Here is a 22194-nt window from a genome sequence, read left to right on the forward strand (position 1 = left end):
GCAAAGGTCCTGAGGCAACAAGGCTCCTGAGAAGTCAGAGACAGCCAGTGTAGGTGGAGCCAATGGGCAAGGGGAAGAAGGTCCGGACATAAGGCTACAGAGGTGAGTAGGCCAGTTCTCTCAGGCTTGGCCTCCCCAGCATGAACAACCTCCATCCTTCCATCCAGTCTCATACCTGCCCTCCAGAGGATGTGTTCCAGGTTGTCATCATCACTCTCAGGTATGCAGGGCAGAGGTCAGGGGATCTGATGACCAGAGGTACCATTTCCCCCATGCCAGGCGTTCTGTGGGTTGACCTCCTAACTTCGCATCACCCATGAGGTAGAGACAACCACTACCCCTTTACCCCAGAGGGACTGAGGTGACCTGCCCAAGGTCACACACCTGGCCAGGGTCAGCATGCAGCAGATCTCAGAGCTGATCCCAGCCTGTCTCTGGTGGCTCCTTGGTGAGGAGGTCACTTAATCCCCCCGGGGCTTTGTCTCTTCTATGCTTGCTTATTTCAAGCTCTCTGGTCCTCTGCAGGCAGTGCTGGTCAATTCTGGGAGCCCAAAAGGAAACCCTAAAATGTCCTCCTCTTATGCTTCACTAAGTTAAATTCACTTTGCAGCCTGTTGGAACTACACCGGCTACCAACTGTCCTTGAACCTCAGCATTGGAAATCACAATGAAAGCAAGTCAGGAAAGAAGATTCTTGTTACCCTGAGTGACTTTTCTCTGCACTAAACACTCTATTTACTTCATTGTGCTGTTTAATCCTTTGATCAAATCCAGGAAGCTAAGCAACTTCCCAAGGTCACAGAGCTGCCAAGGGCAGAGCCACAGTGGGAGTCCAGGCACCCACCAAAGTGAAGCCCTCCACAGGCTGGTTGCCAAGGCCACAGTCAGAGAGACTCCCCCAAGCTGTGTACTCTGCTCTCCTCCCAACGCCATCATCCCTTTCTCCCTCTCAGACAACCCCACTGGGCTCTCAGTTCCCAGGCCTGGCTTTGTCTGCCACGCCCATGGGGCCTTTGTCTGTAGGAAAGCACCAAGTTCACTCACAGTCACGTACATGCAAATAAAGACCCCTGTACTCACCCACGTCACATATATACATTAACAGACATGCATTTATCTACGGATGCACAAGCACTCACCTCCCACGTATAAGCAAACGTGTTCACATGCACACGCACTTGTGTGTACAAGTGGGTATGTATGTGCAAGTACTCGGGCTCAGACGCACACACACAGCCCTTCTCAATTCACAACAAAAAGAAATAACTAATAAAATGTCACAAAAGTCATTCAGAAGCCAAGTAAAGACTGGAATTGACAGACCATGCAATGAGACAGACAGAAAAAGCCCTGAACACACCAGTTAAAAGACCCCTAGTATTGTCTATCACACAGAAGCCTGTAAAAAGACCGCATTATCTCTGACACAAATACAGCTCTCCTCTTTCTGCAGAAGGATTCCAATAAAGATAAGAGCTTTCTCATTATTCTCATGTGGAACAAAAAACAAGCTCCCATTCCAAAATCAGCACACTGGAATAAAACATGTTTAGTTAATACTACCTCCCCAGGCCCACCCCAGGACGCTAAGCTCACTCGACAGACACTCAACACATTTCTGGAGCCCCTACTATGTGCTTTCACGTACAGTCTTACTTAGTTCTCACAGTAACTTCCCGGGTAGGTATCATTAACCACAGTTGGGGAGACAAGCAACTAGGCTCAGAGGAAGTTCTTTAACTTGAGCTAGTCTAAGAGGTAAGGGAAGAAGAAGTTAGGTTTTTCTGACACCAAAATCAATTCTCCTTGCGTAATACCAAGCATAAGCATGAAGAGTTCAAGAGAAACTCAAGACCTAAGAATTGTCAATAGTTACAGGCATGAACATCACAAGGTGAGCAGAGCCAATGAGGGCTAAGGGGAGGCTGCCAGGTTAGCTGAGGATCCCTTAGAGACCTGTAGGGTGGCTATACTGGCTGGGTGGAAAAGAGAAGGGTAACACAGAGGGCAAGGCAGGAAGCAGGCATGAGGGATACAGAGACAGCAAGGTCAAGTGAATGAATTTATTACAGCTGGGAGCAAGAGCAGGATGGATCCTGAAAGAAGGAAGTCCAAGTTGACACTGGCGATCAGGACCTTTTGACCACACACTAAAGAGCCTGGATACTGATGCACTCAATACTTGTAAGGCTCAACCCTTCTATGGATGCCAGGCCTGCTCCAGAAAGTGGGGACACAGCAGTCAAGAGGACAGAAGAAAGTCATGATCCCTACTCTTGTGGACCTCATCTGTTTGTTGTAGGGGTGGGGGAGATCAAAAGCAATAAATGTTTTTTAAAGTAAATTATATAGCAGGAAGGTGGTTGAATACTATGGGAAGAAAGAACTGATCAGGGTCAGGAATGCCATCGTTGTAAATGATGTAAAGTGTGATCAGACTTGGCCTCATTGAGAAGGTGACACTGAACAAAGCAGATGTGAGAGGAAGCCTTGCAGACCTCCTGGGAAGGATGTGAGGACACTGGGACACCCAGAACAGCCCGTACAAGAGGACTGAACAAGGGGATGCACCCCCTCCTCACTCAAGAGACAACCAAGGGGCTAGTACAGCTGAAGCCAAGGGAATAAGGGAAAGTGAAGTTCCAGTCAGGTCTAAATCTACTCCTGTGAACCACAGGCACTTGGAAAGGTGAGACAGTGAGAAATAAAATTCATACTATGATATAGAAAGGTTGAGGTTCCTGGTGATTCCTTCATTCACCTGTAGAAAGTGTTCATCCCAAGAACTGAGCAGTAGGGGAAAAAAATTTATTTATGATATCTAACTAACACTTGATAGTAATCAGAAGACCTGACGTTATCTGAAACTAACATGCCACTGGACACACGTTACCTTCCTGAAGCCACAGGAAATGAGAGGACCCTCGGGCCCGGTTTCCTTGTCTAAGATAATTAGTATTTCCAGAGTGACATCGGCTCTGAGGGCACAGACCTGGGGGCTGTTGGCTCTTCCATGGTTCACTAAAGAGCATCCACTGTGCCCAAAGCCAGCCAGCTTCCTGGGACTTATACTGTCCACTTCGGGACAATGGCTGACATTTGAGGAAAATGGACCAGAACATTCAGGTATCTCTCCTCTACCTGAGCTCACTCTGGGTTGCTGCCCTCTGCAGAAGTCCCTTGAATCCAATGTCAGAAGACCCCTTAGTAACAGCCCAAGAAGCAGTTTCTGAATCAGGCTCTGTCCAGCCCTGAGGCTCATATGAGGTCCAATGAAATTAGCATGTGAAGCTAGAGACTCCTAGCTGAGAGATGTTGACGATAAAGCAAACAACAGCAGGCAGGCATCAAGTCTACCACGCACCACTCAGAGGCAAGTGGTTTATATTGCTTTATCTCATTTGAGGCTCCCGAGATGTCTAGAGACAGACAGTATTAATATTCCATTTTGTATATGAAGAACTAAAGCACAGATGATAAGTAGCCTGCAATGGAGGACTGTGCAGACACCTGCACGGGGACTTCTGCAGGGGCCAGGGGCTGGGGACAGGCCCTCCTCTGTGAGAGGAACCTGTCCGTCCGCTGTAGTGTACAAGACACAGACGTCTTGGAGGCCATGCCCCTGCATCACGCTAGACAAGGTGGGGAAGATCGGGCACTGACACCCCAGCTTCAGCATCTCTAACCTTGTGTCATTCTGAAGTCACAAGGAGCCACAAGAGGCCACCACCTGTCAGTGGACCTCTGCGTCTACCTCCTTCCTCCTCCTGGTACCCACCTTCATCCACTCTCCCCACAGCAGCCAGTGAGCTGAGCTTGTCCTACAGGCTCCTGTCACAGTGCCCCACTGCTCCCTGGAACACTCCCCTTTCTTTGCACTTTCTCCCCTGTATCCACTAAGTCCAACAATACGAAATAAATCAAATTAAAAATTTAGTGCCTCAGTTGCACTAGTCACACTTCAAGTACAAAATAGCGCCCCATGGTGAGTGGTTACCCTATCGACCAGTGCAGATACAGAATACAGCCATGAGTACAGAAAGTCCTACCAGGCAGAGCTGGCTTGCATGGTAAAACCCCAACTCCCCACCGAGGCCTACAAGGCCGTGGGATCTGGCCCCTGCTAGCCCCTCCAGCCTCCTCTGATGGAACATCTGTCCCACTGTCATGCTCCAGCTACCTGTCCTTACTCCACATCCACAAACAGACCACACTCTCGCCCACCTTGGGGTCTGGACTTCCCCCCGATACTTCCTCAGGCTTAGCTCCTCTGTACCCTGCAGGAGTTGCTTCAGACTTCACCTCCTCAAAGGCGTCACCTGAAGTCAGAGGGACAAAGCCTCCTGACACCCCCTAAACCAAAATGTGATGGTGGTGGTTTAGTCACTAAGTCGTGTCCGAATCTTGCAACCCCAGGGACTGTAGCCCACCAGGCTCCTCTGTCCATGGGATTTTCCAGACAAGAATACTGGAGTGGATTGCCATTTCCTTCTCCAGGCGATCTTCCCAACCCAGGAATTGAACCCAGGTCTCCTGCATTGTAGGCAGATTCTTTACCAACTGAGGTATGAGGAAACTCCAATCGAGTTGTGTATATATATATATATATGCCGAAATGTACATATATGCATATATGTGCCAACACATGTCATCACAGCAGCTATTCTGACCACTCCCTGTTGTCTGTCTCTCCCTTCATGGCCCTTGCTACATTTGTCACATCTGACAGTAGCTGGCATCTGAAACGTTGGCTAGTGTTGGGGCCTGTCTTAAAGCTCACACACGTGGCTGTTGGCCACAGGTCACATGGACCTCCTCACAGGGCTGCTCATGCCACGGCAGCCCACTTCCCGTAGAGCAAGGTATCTGGCAGAGAGGCCGGCCAAGATGCACCCTGCTGAGTCTTCTCTTATAAGCAAATCTTGGACGCAGCGTCTCATCACCTGTACCAAATTCCATCAGGTCCACACACCAGGCCGGGTACAGGGTGGGAGAAGACCACGCAGAGTTAGAAAGACGAGAAGGCAGGCAGTCCTTGGGAGCCATCTTGGAGACTGGCTTCCACAGGCTGGTTGTCCTGCTTGTTACTGTGTCCCTAGAGTACTGAGCACTAGAGTTAAGTTCTCTGTAACTATAAATAATGAATGACTGGGGGACTTTCATGATGGTCCAGTGGCTAAGACTCCACACTCATGATCCAGGGAGCCTCAGTTCAATTCCTGATCAGGGAACTAGATCCCACATGCCACAACTAAGACCCAGAGGAGCCAAATAAATAAGTAAAAATAGTGATGGGAGTGCCCATCTCATACCTCATCTATGAAACTAAGGAGTCACGCCTGAAAACGTTACATGCTCCTTCTGCAACACCCCATCTATAATATCCATGTTGATGGCATGGTCTCTGAGCGTGTGTTGCTCCCAGTAAAACTGGTGACATGAAGATGAAGGGGTGTGGATGTGTGGCCCCCAGGGCTGCTCGCTCAGGGACAGGGTCTGGGGTGGGACGGACACACGAGGCTTCCTCCCTCTGACTTCAGTCTCGTCCAGGGTTCCCAGCACCCGGTGCCACCAGCAGTCCTGCCCTGCATCACACAGGACAGACAGGTTCACGACACTCAATGAAAGTATATGTCCCGTGCAGCAGGGAAGCGCACACTCACAAAAGACCAGCAGAGCCATTGACTTTTTATTAGATGCTTCTCCCAGGCAATAAATGGGGAGAGACAGTGGCTGCAGGGAAACAGAGCCCCCTGGACAGAACCTGTGATCCAGTCAATCACTGGAGCTGAGATGAACATTGACTCTTGACACAGGTCAACTGGCAGGAATGCTAGGAATGAGGGCAGCCCTCTAACAAGGCAACTGTGTCCCCCTGTTACCTGGGATTGCCAACAACAATGAGAATAATCCTGATGGAAGAGTAACAGCTACCAGGTACTAATCACCTTAATACATCCAGGCCCTTTATACCCTTTATCCCTAATCCATTCAACATCTACTATACAATAAGTTCACACCTATCATGTACCAGAAAGTCTCAGGACATCATCCCCTGGTATTTGGCACACAGTAGATCCTCCATTGGAGAAGGCAATGGCACCCCACTCCAGAACTCTTGCCTGGAAAATCCCATGGACGGAGGAGCCTGGTAGGCTGCAGACCATGGGGTCGCAAAGAGTCGGACACGACTGAGCGACTTCACTTTCACTTTTCACTTTCATGCATTGGAGAAGGAAATGGCAACCCACTCCAGTGTTCTTCCCTGGAGAATCCCAGGGACAGGGGAGCCTGGTGGGCTGCCGTCTGTGGGGTCGCACAGAGTCGGACACAACTGAAGCAACTTAGCAGCAGCAGCAGCAGCTGCAGATCCTCCATAACCACTGTATAAATGAATTATAAATGAGTAGTAAATGGGTAGATGAGTGAGTAAATGGGTAGATGGGAGATGGATATTATCACACTCATTTTACAGAACAGAAAACTTAGGTCGATGTACTGAAATGTGTTAGTTGCTCAGTCGTGTCCGACTCTTCGCGACCCCATGGACTGCAGCCTACCAGGCTCCTCCATCCATGGGATTTCCCAGGCAAGAGTGCTGATGAGAAGACGACATTTTTGTGGTTTGGGAGGTGGACCCAGGGGTACCAACTTAGTCACCTGTCAGAGTCCTCCATGCACACCGTGGCCTTTGGCTAGTGCCCTTCTGAGTCCAACCAGGGGAGCTGGGAGCCCGGCTTCCCCAGTGAGGCTGAGAGCAACCTCCGAGCTGGGGTGGGAGGAAGAGGTGCGCCTCACTGAAAACAAGCGCTGCTTTCTTATTACACAGAACCCCACTGGCTCCCAGAGATCAATGCAAATTCTTACTGCTTGTTTTTATTATTCACAAACACTCAGTTTTGCTTCCCCAACCACTTCCTCCACCTTCCCTCAATGAACTCCCTGACAGCAGAAGAGTATACAGATTTCTGCATTTGGGGACTTCTGCTCTATTTACCTTAAGTATCTTTTCAACTGGGAAAACTGGTGACTAAAAACTGACCCTGTAAGATGTGAACTTGAAACCACTGAGAATTTGAAAGTCAAGGAGAGAAGCCAGAAAAACTTCCAATCACAGATCACACAACAACCATATTGTCACTTGGGCTTCTCACAACAACACAAGCCCTCAGGGGTGGGGGGTGGCAGGGAACAGCTGAATAAACAGAAGCAGCAGAAGTCAAGGTATGAAGAAGCAGGAGGAGGATGCACTTAGATGCTTGGGTATCACAGATTGGGTATTACAGGTTATCAGAGAAGCTAAAAATGAACTTAAGCATCACAACAATCATGTACAAAGTATCTATCACCTTACGAAGCCATCGCTTTTTCATAAAGACCTTTAAAATAATGTGCACCTTGGAAGACATTTAAAAGGATTTTTCTAAAAAAAAAGAAGAAGAATGATCATAAAAGATTCAGAACAGAGGTTGGCAAACTATGTCCTTCTGCCTCTTTTTGTAAACAGTTTCATTGGAAAAATATTTACTAGCTCTCCCTTTATAGAAATGCTTGTCAACCCCTGATTGAGATGTTTCACTGAGATTTTCTTCCATATATTTATAATGTCGACATTTATGAAGATGTTAAGTGGTAAGTGGCTAGTGGCAAATCATCTGGTACAAGGGATTGGTGTTCATTGTCTGAGGAGAGCAAAATGATTGATTTTTTTCAATGTGCATACTTATACACAAATGCACCCAAATCGATAATGGACAAAATTGTTGAGAGCTCTAGTGTGAGTCAAGGCCACAGTAAACCCAAGGTCCTAGAAGCTTCTACGTCATTTATAGACATCACTTTCCATCAAAGAGCATGGCTAAAATGATAAATCTCAGAAAAACAAAGAAAGATGGCCATCTAAATTATCTTTTTAAACAAATGCCTAGTAAAGTGAGACATGACTTTGAAAACACAAGTATTATCACAGTAGTAGAACTCCAGGTCAGAGCCTGATTCTTCTTCATGGAGGGGATAAAATGTTAACACAAAGGTCAGCATCTACATAAGGAGAACCAATTCATTACTCACTTACAGGAAAAGGGGAACCTGAAGTTAGACTACATCAGTTCAGTTCAGTTCAGTCGCTCAGTCGTGTCCGACTCTTTGCAACCCCATGAACTGCAGTGCGCCAGGCCTCCCTGTCTATCACCAGCCCCCAGAGGTTACTCAAACTCATGTCCACTGAGTCAGTGATGCCATCCAACCATCTCATCCTCTGTCGTCCCCTTCTCCTCCCGCCTTCAATCTTTTCCAGCATCAGGGTCTTTTCAAATGAGTCAGTTTTTCACATCAGTTGGCCAAAGTATTGGAGTTTCAGCTACAGCATCAGTCCTTCCAATGAATATTCAGGACTGATTTCCTTTAGGATGGACTGGTTGGATCTCCTCGCAGTCCCAGGGACTCTCAAGAGTCTTCTCCAACACCACAGTTCAAAAGCATCAATTCTTTGGAGCTCAGCTTTCTTTATAGGCCAACTCTCACATCCATACATGACTACTGGAAAAACCATAGCTTTGACTAGATGGACCTTTGTTGGCAAAGTAATGTCTCTGCTTTTTAATATGCTGTGTAGATTATACTATGTAGCAGATATTGTTTCCTAACTGCCAAACAATCATGTGAGGTGGGCAGTATTTATCAGAGGTGTTTCTGTAATATATAGAAGGGAAAGGAATGAAGATTATCAAGCAGAAATAAAGGGCATTAAATTGCTAAATTCAAGGGTGGAAGAAGAGTTTTCACAGGTCAATTAAATCTTATGGAGAGAAACAAATTCAGGAGAGAAGGCAGGCAGAATTCTGAAATGATTTGCACTTTGTAACTAAGAAAAATGAGGGTAGGGTTTTGACCAAGCGGAGTTAAAGGCCTTAGTGACTTTCATACTGTAAAAATCCACTACCAGTGGGCTGGAAAAGAGGCTCCTTTCCTACACCAATGAGATAATCATAGAGGTCAGCCATCCTCAACTGCATTCAGGAGACTGCAAAACTTTTATGTAAACCAATGGATAGCATATCATCGTCTGCAGCCCATACCTCATCTCTTCCAAATACTTAACCCTGCTGTATTTTTTAAAGTCTTAATCGAATTTGTTACAATATTGCTTCTAAGTTATGTTTTGACTTTTTGGCCTGGAGGCATGTGGGATCTTAGTTCCATGACCAGGAATCGAACCTGCATGTCCTGTATTGGAGGTGAAGTCTTAAACACAGGGCTGCCAGAGAAGTCCCTACTTCTGCTAAAGTGCAAAACCAACCATAGACAATACAGAAATGAAAGAGCATAGCTGTGTTCCAATAAAATCTTATTTATTAAAAAACAAAAGCTATCCAAAGTATCAGATAAGTCCACTTACACGAGGTACCTCAAACAGACAAATGCAGAGTCGGCAAGGAGAAAGGCGGTACAAAGGAGCTACAGACGGGGGGAAATGGGGAGTCATTGTTAAATGTGTGCAGAGCGTTTCGGGAGTTGATGAAAAAGTTCCAGAAATGGACAGTGAAGATGGTTGTATACCACTACAAATGTACTTTTAAAAATGCCACAAAATTGTATGTTTTAATGTGGTTTTAAAAAAACTAAAAATCAGATTAAGTATTAAAAAGGAGATGATATAAGTACCACTAGATTTCACATATAATGGATGTCATACAGTATTTCTCCTCCTCTGACTCACTCCACTTAGTATGACAAGCTCTAAGTCCGTCCATATTGCTACAAATGGCATGATTTTCTTCTTTTTAATGACTGAGTAATATTCTGTGTGTGTGTGTGTGTGTGTGTGTGTGTATACTATATCCCTCTCTCTCTCTCTCTCCCCACACACACAGACCCCACATATGCATATGTGTGTGTGTGTGTGTGTGTGTGTATGCTATATCCCTCTCTCTCTCTCTCTCTCTACACACACACACACACAGACCCCACATATGCATGTGTGTGTGTGTGTGTGTGTGTGTGTGTGTGTGTGTGTCTTCTTTATCCATTCCTCTCTCAGTGGACATTTATTAAAATACGACTGTCTCCCCTAAAATTTGGGACATAACTAGAAACTGTTAAAACTCATAGGAGAGTTTTGGTATGGGAGTCAGATATAAACTACGTGCCTAAAACACATTTTTTTACACCAGCAATAGCCAATTTAAAAAATAATAGAAACATTTACCCCATACACAAAATACACAACGATATAAGAATAAATAAGAAATAGGCAAGACCTAAAAGATTCAAGTATAAAACTAGTTACCATGATAAATTTCATGTTACACATATATTTCACCCTGATGCTGGGGAAAATTGAGGGCAGGAGGAGAAGGCAGTGACAGAGGGTGAGATGGTTGGATGGCGTCACTGACTCAGTGGACATGAGTTTGAGCAAACCCCAGGAGATCGTGAAGGACAGGAAATCGTGCTTCAGTCCATGGAGTCTCAAAGAGTTGAACATGACTTAGCAAGTGAACAACAACAAAAATTTTTCCACAATTAAAAAAAACTTTAAGCACATGAATATGTGTAGGTATACACCCACACAGATACACCTCTGATGTCGTATTGCAGACATCTATGTCTCGCCATCAGAGTAGGCGATGGCACCCCACTCCAGTATTCTTGCCTGGAAAATCCCATGGACGGAGGAGCCTGGTGGGCTGCAGTCCATGGGGTCGCTAAGAGTCGGACATGACTGAGTGACTTCCCTTTCACTTTTCACTTTCACGCATTAGAGAAGGAAATGGCAACCCACTCCAGTATTCTTGCCTGGAGAATCCCAGGGACCGGGGAGCCTGGTGGGCTGCCATCTATGGGGTCGCACAGAGTTGGACACGACTGAAGCAACTTAGCAGCAGCAGCAGCATGTCTCACCATTGTGATCCCATTGATAACTTTCACCTAATGAAGTGAGAAGTACCATGGGGATGGCTTTACAACCAGGTACAAATGACTCAGCCCAAGAAAAGCTCTCAGGATCGCTGGCAGATTAAAAACACTTCCAAATATGGCCAACAGACTTTTCAATCCCAGTAAAGATTTTTTTTTTTCTTGTTGGCACAAGAATAACAACAAACGTTATTCTTTCTTAGTTTTCTATTTACTTAAAGTAACATAAGTGACACAACTTCTCTTGAAATTATAGGGAATATTTATCTTTAGTATTTCAGAGATAAATAAAACCAATGATTTTTTTTTTTTTAAATTGGCCCCATCTGGCCCCCAGGTCATAGATGTCCATGCCCTGCACAAGATAACCTTAGGAGGAATGTCTTGGGAATTCACTGGCGGTCCAGTGGTTAGGACTCTGCACTTTCACAGCTGAGGACCTGGGTTCAATTGCTTTTCAGGGAACTAAGAACCCGCAAGCAACGAGGCAGCTGAAAAAAAAAAAGGAGGAAAGCCTAAGGCCATTTGTGTGGCACATCAGGAACAAGGACACGAAGGAAAGAATTTGAGTCTTGGATGAAATGACTAAATGGAGGTTGGATATTGAGCACCTCCCCCGCTGATTCTAGACAAGTTGCTAGAAGTCATATAAACGATATAGATGCGTGTCCAAGTTGCCTTAACCTATTCCCTCCTGGGAAGATGGGGAAAGGAGAAAACCCATCTTTGGTGCTCTGTGTAAGCAGGCCTGGGACCTGAGGAACAGAGCTGCCATGTACACCCTTCTCTACCTGCCACCCAGGAAAACAGGAAGCAGAGAAGTAAGTTAACATCTTTGTCCAGCAACCAAAGCAAAACTCTTAGTGTTTTAATAATAAACATCACGATAACTGAGCCAAAAAAGGAAGTTGGAGGACTGGAAGGTTACAGTTGATTAGGGGAAACTGCTGTTGCCATTTAACAAATCACCCCCAAATTAGAGCTGAAACAATAGTAATCATTTATTATCTCTCTGGATAATATGGTCTATGGTCTCTGGAGGAGGAGTTTGGGAACAGCTGGGCTGGGCAGCTCTGGCGTGGGGTCACTAGGGGGACTGTGATTGCACAGGGACTGGGCAACTGAGGGTTGATAGGCATCTCTCCCTCTCCACGCAGTCTCGGGTCTTGTCGTTCCACGTTGGTTGGCTCGGGCTTCCTTAACGTATGGCTGCCTCGAGTGTGTTCCATGGAGCTTGAGGGTTCCAAGGCGAGTATTCATGAGATAAAAGGGAAAGGGTGTGCCCTTTTCTAGCCCAGCCTCACAATCATTCCCACCTCTTTCTATTCATCAAGGGGAAGAGAAATAAACCGCTCACTTGATTAGGGGAGCAAGTGAGCAAGCAACTTGATTAGGTTCTGGAAAAGCACCTGGGACAGAATCTATTGTTGCAAGCATTTTTAAAATATATAATTTGCCACAGGGACTAAAGCTTATTTGAGATTGTTAGTTTATTTACCTATGAATAAAATTAAAGTATGAGTGTTACAAAAATATTCTTGATTCTCTTTCTCTGCTCAAAAATCCCTTAAGCATTTCCCAGGGATAGTGAACCATACGACATAAGCAAGCAGAGTTCTCCTCACCAAAACCCACAGATGTCAGCTCAAAACAGTACGTCATAACACCTGTCTGGCAGCACTCAGAACCTGTCTGCTTGGTGATTGCCTTGACATCGTTTGTGACACAGTGAAATAACCAATTTATGTGACTAAAGCCTGCTGAGATACTGGGACGCAAGCAGAAGATAAATCGCCTGGACATCAAACCCAAAACACATTTTCAGGTCTCCTGTTCAACGTAATCTTCCAAGTGACAGTGTCAGAACAACACGATCTCAACCACTGAATAACAGGAACAGCAGAAAACTCTTTAGACATTACTCTTTTGATCATAATTTAAAATATTTGTGGCATAGGGAATGCTATGTATTTATCAAGTCTTTTTACATTTAAAAAGATCTCTTCCTGTGCATCCCAGACCACTTCATTCCTGTCTTCTCTTACGGTCCATCAGGACCATGTGACTGGATTGCAGTCAACTAGATGGGTTCTAAACCACTTTAGACCATAGAAAACCCTAGGGATGTTTCACACTCATTGTCTCTTCTCTTTCCAAGCTAACCTCAGAGGCCACAAGGCAAAAGGACCACTTGGAGGAGCCACAGAACCCATAATAAAATGTCATTTCAATGAGAAATCACTTTTGTGTGTGTATATTAAGCCACTGAGATTTTTTTTTCTTTCCTGCCCCCAAAGGTAAGAGTCAAATTAAAACATCCAAAACTGGGGTGGTATTGGAATTTGGAGCAACAAAACTTCTTGTTACTCAGGTTATCTCATACATTGAAAAAAACTAGTAGATGGGAATTCCTTGGAAGTCCATTGGTTAGCACTTGGTACTTCCACAGCAAGGGGCACGGGTTCCATCCCTGGTCGGGAAACTAAGATCGTGCATGTCACATGACTTGGCCAAAAAGAGTCTAACAACTAGTAGATGCCAGGCACACTCCCCAATCAAGGAAGTCACTGAGATTTCAGGAGTTTGTTATTGTAGTATACCCGAGACAAGCCAGACTCACATAATATTCTGTTAAAATCAACATGAATATATTAATGAGCAGAATTAAAAATTCACATGAATTTTTAAAGTTAAAATGCAAAACTTTAAAGAAACATCGTGCTTGAGGCAGGCTACACTGGCTATGCTCCAGACCCCCAAGACCCACACATGCATTCACTTCTGCTATTAGGAAGACTTCAGTGGAATTATCAGAGACGTACCCTAAAGTATTTGGCAGAGACAGTCTGTGGAATGAAACAAAACCCAGTTCTATTACTTCCTCACTGACTCACTGAGCAAGTCACTCCCCTTCTCTAAGCCTCAGATTACGTGATGGGGGAACCATTGTTATTGGGTAAGTTTTAGGTCTCCTGGCCTGGAAGAACAGCAAAATTTGTCATGGAGAAGCCACCAGCCCTTTTGCTTAGGGAAGCACCTGAATGTATTTATAAATGATGAGGCTGACCAGACACAGCCGGGTTGAGAGAAATTTAAATGCTTTTAAAAAAGAAGTAAAATTGTTCATTAGGACACATAACAGGAATTTTGGAGTCCCCAGCAATCTCTTGAGAAGAGTCCTTAGAAAGGACAAATGGGTACTTCCCTGGAGATCCAGTGGTTAAAAATCCACCTTGTAATGCAGGGGACACGGGTTCAACCCCTGGTTGGGGAACCAGATCCCACATGCTGTGGAAGAGCTAAGCCTGCACGCCACAATGACTGAGCCCATGTGCCCCAACAAGAGAATCCATGCGCCCCAACAGAAGATCCCGCAAATGCAACAAAGATCTGGAGTGTTGCACCTAAGACCTGATGCTATCACATTAATTAAATGAATAACTTTTTTTAAAGGACAAATGAACAAAAAAGGCTGAGAAAGGAGACACAGCGACATGGTAAGAGGACAAAGCCTCCAAAGGGTACTGGCACGTGGGCACTTCCTGCTGTATTAGCTACCTCTGCTGCATAACAAAACATCTCCCATCTCAGTGGCTTAAGGCAACCGACATTCACTGCCTCACAGTTTCTTCTGATCAGGAATCCAGGAGCAGCTCTGCTGAGGGATTCTTGTAGAGGATCCTTCATGAGGATGCAGTCAAGGTTAATGAATAAATAATCAGAACTGTAAACAAACCCACTGATTCTAACTCAGAGTTTATATTGCAAGTACAGTAGAAAAAGGAAGAGAATCAGAACTTGGGGGAGCAAGAGATCACTGTAGTCTTGTTTCTGCCTTTCAAATCTCATGAGCACAAGCATTCATTCAATCTGGGCGCCCACTTGAGGACTCACATCATCCTTGAACCCCTTCCTAGCTCTGAAATTCAGGGGACCCTGGGACCCAAATGGCCATCCCAAGGCACTAGGAGAGATGTGGGCAGCATAGTCCCCTGCAAGGGGGAAAGAAAGCAGGCCTGCTGAGACACTGCAGGAAGGACTGTCTTCTTCACACACACACACACACACAAGTCAGAATCAGGCATCCAATACATTGCATTTCTACACAGGGCAAAAATCCCACTCCTCAAAGCAAGAGACTCTCATTTGTTTATTTCATTTTTCTTTTTCTATTTTTTTTTTTTTTTGAGGGACCAGGGATTTATTTCTGTCATGACACCAATCCAATGCAACTCATTGCCACCACCTGATGCAGTTCAACTGCTCTTGCTTCTCCTGAGTTCCTTCGATCAGGAAGGCAACTACGCGACTTCCTGTGAGAAAGGGCAAGAGGACAGTTTCCAGCAATGAGTGTGCTTCAAGGAATATCAGGGAGGGAGGGAGGGAGGGAGGGAAGGAGGGAGGAGGCGAGCCAGCACACGTGTGAGCAACTTCTATACGTCTGGCTCCTTCATATGCAGTTTTAACGCCCTTACAAGAACCCTATGAAGCAGGTGCTATGTTACAGGTGAGAACAGCCAGGCTCACTCTGGGCAGCTACCTTGGCCAATACCCAACAGCAAATGAATATGGAACGAGGGATTGGCATGGCATATGCGAACCTAGCACTTCAAATCCTGGCTGAGGGAAAGAAGAAAAGCAGGAAGGAGGGAGGGACATGAGGAAGCTGTACCCGTGAGTGTTTCCCTCAAGGATAGCACTCAAAGGAGAACCTAACACTTCTTGATGGGATGTGTTGATGGTATGCAAGGTTAGGTACACTTTGCTACCCAAAGTCTTCCTGCTATTGAATAGAGTCAGTGACCCCAACGAAACTTCAGGGTGTGTGGGGGAGACTATTAGAAAAATATTTCTTTGATGCAGAAAGAAGAGGGTGGGCACAAAATGGTCATTAAAACCAATTTGTGTAGTTATTTGAGAATCAGAAGAGAATACAGTTAAATGTGGTGACTTTGGGGCCTGAGTTTGAATCTCAGCTCTGACACTTACCTGTGTGACCTTGAGCAAGCCTCGTAATAGCTGTATGCCTCAGTGTCACCATCTATAAAATGGATATATTGACAGCCTCCATCACAAAAGTTTGTTAGAAGGGTGAAATGACTCAATATATTTAAAGTTCTTCCAGTAACAGCCTAATAAATGTTTGCTCCTGTGTTCATCATGGGCTTCCCTTGTGGCCCTGCAGGTAAAGAATCCACCTGCAATGCGGGAGACCTGGGTTTGATCCCTGGGTTGGGAAGGTCCCCTGGAGAAGGGAAAGGCTACCCACTCCAATATTCTGGCCTGGAGAATTCCATGGACTGTACAGTCCATGGGGTCACAAAGAGTGGGACACGACTGAGGACTTTCACTTCCAATGGGTTCATCAGGGGTGAGGGGTGTGTTTTCTAGAGCCAGACCGACAGAAACCAAAACCCAGTGAATGATTCCATAGATGTATGACCATAGAGGAAGTTCATAACCCTCCCTCTGGAAGAGGGAGAAATGTCCATCTCAGAGCAGTGCTGGCAGACTGTATTTTCTAAAGACGGGCGAACAGTGTCTCCCAGTCACACGGTCCTCTACACTTTCTTTACCACTGCTCCATCAACACGGAAACTAAGTCCCCTCCCCTTTAATCTCAGTGAGTCTCTGAACCTTTCTGCAAACAGGATATAGCAGAAGTGATGATGGGTGTCTTCTGAGGAAGGGTTAGAAAAAGCCATGTGGCTTCTTCCTGGCTCCCTTGGGATGCTCACTCTGGGAACCCAGGTTCCATGCTGTAAGGAAGTCCAAGCAGTGCAAGAGGAGGCACGGGTGGAGAGAAGCAGAGACCCACAGCCCAGCTGAGCTATCCACACTCACTTGGCAGTCAAGCAAATGAGACGTCCTCAAGAACTGACTCATTTGAAAAGATTCTGATGCTGGGGATGATTGAAGGCAGGACGAGAAGGGGACGACACAGGATGAGATGGTTGGAGAGCATCACCGACTCAACAGATATGAGTCTGAGTAAACTCTGGGAGATGGTGATGGACAGAGAAGCCTGGCATGCTGCAGTCTATGGGGTCACAAAGAGCCGGACCTGACTGAGGGACTGAACTGAACTAGTCCCCAGTCTGACTTCTCCCAACAGACACCGCACGGAGCAGAGAGCAGCTCTTCCACTAAGTTCTGCCCAACATGCATGAGCAAATAACAGATTGTGAGGGTTTTGAGCCCCTAAGGTTTTGAGCGGCTTGCTATGCAGCAATAATAACTAGAACAGGAGGGACCTTCCTCGGTGGTCCAATGGTTAAGACTCTGCCTTCCAATGCAGGGGATATGGGTTTGATCCCTGGTCAGAGAGCCAAGGTCCCACATATCAAGGCGTACAGCAAAAACAAAAAAAAAACAAAAAAAACAATAGAACAGGAGCACGAGGGAGATAATTAAATGACAATAAAATAAATATTTAGCTTAAGCTTAGGATGTGTTAAGTGCTCTTTAGCTATATCACCGTCGGTACCTATTCAGTAACTTCCCAAAGTCGCACAGCTAAGAAGAATCATAATCAGGATTCAAGTCCAGGCCCCCAGTCTCACTTAATACTATACTGATGATCAGGAAGGTAAACAAATCCAGTCCAAGGATGCAAGGGCCCCACCTGCTCCCAGATGGGAGGCTGAAATAATAAGAACCCAGGCAGTACCTCTGAGGAGCCAATACACTAGAATCTGGGTTGAAAAATCCAATCAGGAGATAATGGATAAGAAAACAATGACTGGATTTTTCATTTCAGTCAAGTACCGTGAGTTGGACATATTTGTTTCTCCAGGGAAACGCCGCCCCCTCTGTGGAAAAGTAAAATATGCAAACACTGACCACAGGACAGATGAGAATGCGTAATTCACACCTAACTGTCTCCTTGGACAGAAGCAGGAAGGAGGAGATTGAACTTCGAGTCAAAAAAAAAAAAATTCTAGCTGTAGCATCCTAGTACCTAAGTATTCAATTACAGAAAAGTTTTTGCCCCTGGAGAGGCCACTGGCGTCTGCATCAGCATCCAAACCTTTCTTAATATGATTTCGCAGTCAGCTGAGATATGCAGTGCCCTGGTGATTGATATGCAAATTAAATAAACAAAACAACATAATAAATAATTAAATCAGTCTAACATGATGAATGAATTAATCATATCAGAGTGATGAGAAGAAGCCAGCAGTGTCACCCAGAAGATCATTGATTTGAGAAAAATGAAACATTCATAATAAGGCCATTTCAACATAGGATAGTACCTCTTATATTGATTTCTTGTACAGGCCTCTGAACAGAGTAGGTGCTCAATAAATGTTAGTGGAATGAAATGAATTTTTGCTACCAAGAATGTCTTTCTGCAGTATAGGGAATTACTCGTTCAATAAGCAACTGCAGAGACTTTTTTTTCATTTCAATCTTATTTAGGAATAAAATAGGTCTGTAAAGTAGCAAGTCCAAGTATTTCCATCCCCTGTTTTACACATGGGAAAAATAAAGGTAAGAGGCCAAGTGACTAGCCCCTAGTCGCACGGCTGGGGTGAGAGAAGACTCACCATGGAACTCCTGACATCTGGTGTATTACCCACCCTCCGCACTCCACTGATGTGAACATCTGTGCCCACATGAGTGTCAGTCAGAGAGATATGCTATAGCGAACCATTTCCTCAACCATTTCTCTAATATTGGATTGACCAAAAAGGTTGTTCGGGTTTTTCTGTTACATCTTATGGAAAAGTCCCAACAAAGTTATTGACCAACCCAGTAAATCAATTCTACACAAATTTCAAATTTATACCCGAATGCAGTTTGTACCTCCTGCCATTTTGCCTTTTTTTTTTTAGTTACTATACATAGCATCTCTTTACAGACAATTAAGAAACACAGGTAAGTGTGAGGAAAATAAAAGCACTGCACAATCATTAAAATTAATGACAGAGAATATTTCTCTACATGAGAAAAATTCCACAATATATTGCTAAGGAAAGGCAAGCTGTCCATGAAGCATATTATTCACACTGTATTAATACAAACACATATACACACAGAGATAAGAAGGCTAAACATATGTGTCAAAAAGTTAACATTGGATATTTCCATACGGTGGGTTATAAGGAGTTTTTGTTTCCCTCTCTGAGCCTCTTTAAAGACTTTCAGAAATGTATATAATGAGAATGCATTGTTTTTGTAATTGAAATTCTCATTTGTAAAACTAGAGCAAATTGTAGTAGGGAGCTGGGGAATAAAAATGCTTCTGAGCTCATATCTAACAGAAGACATAAATAGTTCAGTGGGTTTGTTTGTTTGTTTTTTACGGAAAAAAACAAATTTGGAGGTGAGGGATGGGGAGCAATTTGGACTCTCATCCCAGTGAGCCAGGATAGGACCTCAAATCAGTGACTCTGAAGCCTGATGAAATATTTAAGAAGACAAGAGAGAAAAAAAAAAGTTTTTAAAAGTCTGCAAAGGCAAAACTCCCGAATGGCAAGAAACCACAGACCCACCTCCTTCTACTTGTCCAGTCTTACAAAGAGCTAAACAACTCAATACAGAATATAAACCTCAGACACAACCCTTCTCCCTGATTCTACAGGAGAATTTGATGGTACCTAGGAAAATGATTTGGATATCAATGGAAAATCAGACTCCTTGGGGATAAGAAGGAGACTTGAAAACACTGACTCAAAATGTGTTTAAAAGGCAGTAAAATGCGGAGAAGAGACACAGGCAACACTTCTTCAACTAACAAAAATAAGTAAATACAACTTTTAAGTAAATTATAAGTATGCATTTCTAAGGGCTTCTCTAGAGGTTCAGATGGTAAAGAATCTTCCTGCAAAGCAGAAGACCAGGATTCGATCCCTGGGTCAGGAAGATCATCTGGAGTAGGAAATGGCAACCCACTCCAGTATTCTTGCAGAGAATTCCATGGACAGAAGAGACTGGTGGGCTACAGTCCATGGGGTCACAAGATATTGGACACGACTGAGTGACTAAGCACACAAACACACACACACACACACACATACACACGCATCTCTAAGAGTATATTTCTTATGAAGATTTACTCCAGGAAATGGACCAAAAAAACCATTGTGACAGAAATGGTTTGAACTCTTAAATAAACTGAAAAAAAATATATGAAAACAATAAATCTGAATCTAATAAATGAAATCGTAAGAAAGTGAAATGATAAAGCGAAGAAAACAAGTTATAGAAACAAGTCCACCACAGCATTAAAGGCAACATAATGAGCCAAGTCAACGAGAAAAAGCGCAGCTTGGTACTATTAAGGGTGCACACCATAGAAGTACATCATAAACTGATAAAACCAATCAGGGAGAAAATGGTTGCTATGAAAGAAAAACAGCAGGGATCTAGATGAGTAGGCCCAAAATAGAACTGGAGAAATATAAATTGTTTTCAGTGATATGACAAGAAAAATTTCATGATCTTAAAAGAAAACCTGACTACTGACAGGACTCATAGGCGTTAGGACAAAACTACTGAAATATGACCAGCATGGAGAAATATCTTAGTGAAATCCCACCATGTCAAGGATGAAGACAGAATTGCACAAGCATGCATGCCAGTCAGTGACATACAAAGGAGAAGAGAGGAAGACTTTTCCTTAGCATCCTAGATCTCAAGGGACAATGGAGAAATGTCCACAGAGATACAAGGAAGAAGGTATTTTACACCCAGCCAATCAGTTACTCATGTATAAAGGAAAAAAAGGTGGAAAAGCAAAAGGGAAAAGGATAATCATGTAGAAATGGGAAGGAGAGAGGAAAGGAAAAGAAAATGCAGAAACAAAGATGAAAATCATGATATTCTCAAAACCACAAGGACTCAAGAAGGTTCATACTAATGGACCATGGAGGAAAAGAACAACTCAAAGACATGCTCACAACAATCAAAAGCTCAGTCAAACTACAGAGTTCAAGGATAAGTAAGCACTGATGTGAATGTACTTTAAATTCTTGATAAAACTCAAAAATAGATTTAAGTCTAAATAATCATGGTAAATGTAGCTATAACATATTAAAGCATAAAACTTCATTGTTCTTAAAATACAAAAAATAAGCTGTAGTTTAAAATTAAAGTATAGCAAAGATGTAGCAAAGATGAATATTATAACAAACAGAAAAGAGATTTAAAGGCAAAGATATCCATCAAAACTAATAGCACAGAAAGGATGAACTTAGCAGTAAGAGAGTCTCAAAAATAAATCCCAAATCAGTAAAAACAAGTACATGATGTTTTTCAGGAAGAAGACTAAAGCTGTAATTCAAAGATAGAAAATATACCAGACAAAAATATAAAAATAAATATATATAAAGGCAAAAATATACCAGAAACAAATTCCAAAGAAAGTGAAAGCAGAGATTACCCTACTTACAGACAACTGGGTTGAATTCATCAAAGAGAACAGTATTCAATTTTATCAAAAACTCATTTGGGGGGATTTCCCTGGTGGTCCTGTGGTTAAGACTTCACCTTCCAATGCAGAGGGTACAGGTTCAATCCCTGGTAGGGGAGCTAAGCGGAGAAGGAGATGGCACCCCACTCCAGTACTCCTGCCTGGAAAATCCCATGGAGAGAGGAGCCTGGTAGGCTGCAGTCCATGGGGTCACTCAAAGTCAGACAGGACTGAGCGACTTCACTTTCACTTTTCACCATGCATTGGAGAAGGAAATGGCAACCCACTCCAGTGTTCTTGCCTGGAGAATCCCAGGGACGGGGTAACCTGGTGGGCCGCTGTCTCTGGGGTTGCACAGAGTCGGACACGACTGAAGTGACTTAGCAGCAGTAGCAGGGGAGCTAAGATACCACATGCCTCGGAGTAAAAAAAACCAAACCATAAAACAGAAACAATATTGTAACAAATTCAATAAAGACTTTAAAAAAATGGTCCACATTAAAAAATCTTTAAAAAAAATCATTTTTTTAAATTGTCAAATGGCACAATCCATGCTAACTTTCAGATTTATTGGTTCTACAGGGTTGGATGCAGTACTCCCGGGATACCAAAATCCCAAAAGATGTTCAAGTCTCATACAAAATCACATATCTGTACATCCTGTAGACTTTAAATCATCTCTATATTACTTATAACATCTAATAAATGCTATGGAAATAGTTGCTGGCACTTGGGAAATTAAAGTTTTAACTTTGTAACTTTCTGGAATTATTATTTTTTTTTCCCAATCCATAGTTGGTTGAATCTGCAGGTGCAAAACCCATGAATAAAGGGCGCTGACTATAACTGTCTAAATATCC

At 43.9% G+C, this 22194-nt stretch overlaps 1 protein-coding gene across 12 annotated transcripts in view; it reads right to left on the minus strand.

Moving 5' to 3' along the window:
• Nucleotides 1-22194, minus strand: part of PTPRT (protein tyrosine phosphatase receptor type T) — a 1149770-nt gene that overhangs the window by 934554 nt on the left and 193022 nt on the right. The gene's annotated exons all lie outside the window — the stretch shown is intronic.

The sequence above is a fragment of the Bos indicus genome, chromosome 13 (genome assembly GCF_029378745.1).
Source record: "Bos indicus isolate NIAB-ARS_2022 breed Sahiwal x Tharparkar chromosome 13, NIAB-ARS_B.indTharparkar_mat_pri_1.0, whole genome shotgun sequence".
Lineage (NCBI taxonomy): Eukaryota > Metazoa > Chordata > Mammalia > Artiodactyla > Bovidae > Bos > Bos indicus.